Genomic DNA, 4,551 nt, shown 5'->3' on the forward strand with positions numbered 1-4,551 from the left:
ATCTGAGCTTTTAAAACGGGCCTTAAAGCCAAATTCTACAGACTCTTTCTCATAGTCCTAGTCCCAATCTGAAATGTATTTAGTGCCATCCCACTATTGCTATTTTACCTGCCTTGATTCTAAATGTGTTTTATTGGGGAATGGCCGTGGATGTCCGGCCTTTTCTGTGCCTCCTTGGGGACCAATGGGGGACGGAGAACCCACATCAATAGAAACCCTCCGAGCAGGGTGGGATGCTGGAGCCTCAGACACCCTCGAGGCCTGATGTGAGAGGGAGCCCAGGGGTAGAGGCTTTTGGTAGAAACCCCCTGGATCCTCAGGAGACAGGGTAGATGATGGAGCAGGAAAACTCTGGAAGCAGGTGAGCGAAATGGTTGGTCAGCAGGATGTCCAGCTCAGACATATTCCTCAATAAGCTGAGTTTCCACATTGGAAATTTGGCCAGTCAATTTTATCCCGGAACTGTGCAAAATAGATGCAGCTCCTACATGGGAAACGTTCACCGTAGCCTCGGAAGGTGGTAGCTGCCAATCTGGAAAAATCAGCATGATCATTACACAGGTGCACCTTGTGCTGGGGACAAGAAATGGGCAGTTTTGACAACGCCACAGATGTCTCAGGTTGAGGGAGCGTGCAATTGTGATGACTGCAGAAATGTCCACCAGAGCTATTGCAAGATAATTTAATATGAATTCCTCTACCATAACGTAGTTTGAGAATTTGGCCGCATGATTAACCGGCCTCACAATCGCAGACTACGTGTAACCATGCCAGACCAGGAGCTCCACATCCAGCTTCTTCACCTGTGGATCGTCTGAGGCCAGCCACCCAGATAACTGATGAAAGTGTGGGTTTGCACAACCGAACAACTTTTGCACAAACTGTCAGAAACCATCTCAGGGAAGCTCATCTGCATGCTCGCCATCCTCAGCCGGGTCTTGACCTGGCTGCAGTTTGGCGTCGTAACAGACTTCAGTGGACAAATGCTCACCTTAAATGGCCACTGGAACGCTGGAGAAGTGCGCTCTTCACGGATGAATCCGTTTCAACTGTACCAGGCAGATGGCTGACAGTGTGTATGGCGTTGTGTGGGCAAGCAGTTTGCTGATGTCAACGCTTTGAACAGAGTGCCACATGGTGTGGTTATGGTTTGGGAAGGCATAGGCTTCGGACAATGAACACAACTGCATTTTATTGATGGCAATTTGAATGCAGAGATAACGTGATGAGATCCTGAGGCTCATTGTTATGCCATTCATCTGCCGCCATCACCTCATGTTTCAGCAAGATAATGCACGGCCCCATGTCCCAGTTCTTCCATGGCCTGCGTACTCACCAGACAGCTACCACTTCCAATTCAAATGAGCTCGAAAAAAAGTGAATGACATTTGTTTTGTGTGACTATAGAGACACGTTCTAATTGAGTGAGGCGACAACCCGCCCGCCCGGCTTCAGTTGGGTCATTATAACTAAAAACAATACATTCTAAAATAAACCTTAGACACTCTCCTTTGAGTTTAGACCGTTTGTTTTTAGACTATCCATAGAAAGGCTTGCTGTCCGTGGTGCTGAAATCAATTGCTGAAATGCTGCATCTATCAACCAAAAACGCTAATTATTTGTGATGCTTTATTACACAGTATCTCTTTAGTAAACAAAAAATAAAATAACATTTCATTAAAAACCCATGCACAAACTGCACCCTGTACTTTTTCAGAGACAAATTGATATAATGGAACTTTCAAGTGAATGGAATAATCAATGCTGGATTGGGGGGGAGAATATTAAAATTAATTTTCTGAGTGAGATGGAGTGCAAATAAAACGCGCAAACCTTATTGCCTAGCACTAACAGAGGTGAGTAGCCAGTTGCTATCTAAAACGGCACTGTCTATTTATGAAGCAGGCAGAAAATATGGACACGCTTCAGAGCTATTATTATTGCCCTCATAGTATTTTGTGCACACATCAGGTCTTCAGTAGAAAGTGTCAGGTCAAGTCCATGGTAAGAAGTTAGAGTGCAGTGCCAGGCCCATAAGCCAATAGGAGATGAAGTACCCTAGAATCCATCGTGTGGGGATAGAGCATGTCTTCCAGCGGGACAGTAGATGAACAACGGGGTTTTGGGGTAAGTACAAGAAGACAGTCCTGGGTGTCCCCCGCTGCTGCCCCTTATTGGATGTGGGTGGTGACCTTCGCTGAAGGAGAGGCTCGTAGAGTAAGAGCAGGTGGGCACTGATCCAGAAAGGTACAGGGGAGGCGGAAGACAGAAACCGGGTCAAAACCTGGAGAAATCAGTAAAAGAGAACATTAATTGACTAGATGAGCTGCCTGTATTTCATAAATCTTCAAACACGCAATTTGTTTAACATTGTGATTGTTGTTCCCCAACTAGACCTGTTAAAATCCCCTTACATAAACATTTTCCACTGATTCGTTCCTTACCTGCACATGCATGCAGAATGTTCCAAATCCCAGGAGCATTGTAGCATGCACCACATATAAAAACACCCTGGGGCTGTAAAATCCAGGTGTGGGTTTGTCTGGCCGTTTGTTTGCCCCTCTGTCCCACAGCCCCAGTCTCAGACACCTGGCTGGGTTATCCCTATAGTACATGTAGGCTGCCACCACGCCCAGAGTTGCCATGGGCAGCGCCAGCAGGAAGTTGGGTATCTGCTTAAGCTGGAAGTAGCGCAGGAAGCCCACATCCCAATACACATCCTGGATATGGGTGTAGAGCAGGGGGAGGGGTCGCAGGCACCAGAGGGGTGGGGGTGCGTTTGTCAGGGACCCTGTAGCCTTTATCCACAGCAAGCTGGATGAGGGCAGGGTAAACCTGCTCCAAGGAGAGGGAGGGTGTACAGAACGCCCTGTACCCATAGTACTGGAAGACCAAGAAGGGGAGGGCAATAACTGCTGTGCCCAATGCAGCCGTGAACATGTGACGAGCGATGATCCAGATGTAGTGGAGGCATTTGCTGTGTCTGTTATTGTCCTTACGCAGTCCCCAGATCTTGTAGAGGGCCTGTTGCAGGGGCAGATACAGCAAGAATCCTACATTCACAAGTCCATTGGCTCGTGCAGCAGTGGCTATACTCAGAGCCAGGCAGGCTCGGAGGGTATATCCTCTCTCCAGGAGAAAGAGGCCCCCGAAGGTCAGTGCAGCAAACAGGCTCTCTGAGTAACCAGCCATCATGAAGACATTGGCAGGGGTGAGACAGTAGAGCAAACTGGAGACTAGAGCAAGACGCCGGTCCTGCAGCACCACACAGCCGAGTCCATACAGTGCTACCACACTCAGCAGGAAGAGGGCGCTGTTACCCAAGGCAACAGCCAGTAGCAGGCGTCCATGCAGTGTAAGACAGCCACTGAGGGGCAGTAATATAGTCTCTGCAAGGCCCCGCAGTATGACAGGGAACAGGGGGAAGAAGGCATAGTTGTGCTCATACAGGTAGCCCCTCTCAGCAATGAAGAGGAAATGCTCTGCATCCCAGTGGGAAAGGCCCCCTAGAAACCATTGCACTGCAGGGTCCAGAAGCAGAGGCTCCTCCTCTGCACGTGGAGTGAATGCATCAGCTTCGTGATCTGGGATTGCAGCATTTAGGAGAGCCTGAAAGGGAGGCATAGCAAACATGAGATGATAAGCACACACCAATGACACTTTTCTAATTGACTAACATCCAAGTCTTTAACTTTTGTAAATAAATAATAATTATTACTGACCTGTATTAGTAGTGACAAGCCTCTTGTGGTTGCGGCGAATTGCAGAACCGTCTTCACGTCCATCTGTCATTACTATGAACAGCCTTACCCATAACAATATCTAGCGCGAGCTAGCTTGGTGTGGATGGAACGAAGGCAACACAATTTAACCTCTACAAATACCTGAAATAGACGGTGGCAAATGACAAAACGTTGACATTCATTTACACAGGGCCTATTTTTTTGCTTAATTTTTTTTTTTTCACGTTACACATCTTTACCTTTTTGATTAGAGAAGCCAGGTCAGAACCATAGACCATAAGGTCGGAAACCTTCACAATCTATTGTTGGAACCAGTTGGTCCGCAAAATGTTACTTCCGGGGTAATTCTTCATTTCAAAATAAAAGTTGGAGTGAAAAAAGCGATCGTCTCAAGCTGTTAAAAAGGGGAATAATATTAGCTTTGAATGATGTTCAGTTATCATTATTGCATAATGAAATTCTACAATAACTTATGAACTTTCACACATCAACTAATTATGATACCGTATAGATTTATCATTTATCAACAATGGACTACTTTGTCTTGATTCAAATCCTAGAAACTAGTCATAACCAAGGAAGCTGAGACAAAGGGGGATTGCACACAAGTGTGCACGATTTTATCCCAGCCCAATACTAACAAATAACCTGATTCAGCTTATCGATTAGTTGAACCAAGTGTTATAGTACTGGGCTGGAATAAAAATACATGCACACCCAGTACGTTCACAGAGCCAGGGATTGTAGAAAAATTGTACATCTGAGAAAGACACTGCAAGTCCAATGGAACAAAACCAAACATCTTACG

The 4,551-nt window shown here is 46.3% G+C and overlaps 1 pseudogene; it reads right to left on the minus strand.

The window, feature by feature from the left end:
- Nucleotides 1-1,615: 1,615 nt before the first annotated feature.
- Nucleotides 1,616-4,172, minus strand: LOC115175468 (GPI mannosyltransferase 2-like; annotated as a pseudogene).
- Between the last annotated feature and the right edge of the window lie 379 nt (nt 4,173-4,551).

Source organism: Salmo trutta, chromosome 3, assembly GCF_901001165.1.
Source record: "Salmo trutta chromosome 3, fSalTru1.1, whole genome shotgun sequence".
Lineage (NCBI taxonomy): Eukaryota > Metazoa > Chordata > Actinopteri > Salmoniformes > Salmonidae > Salmo > Salmo trutta.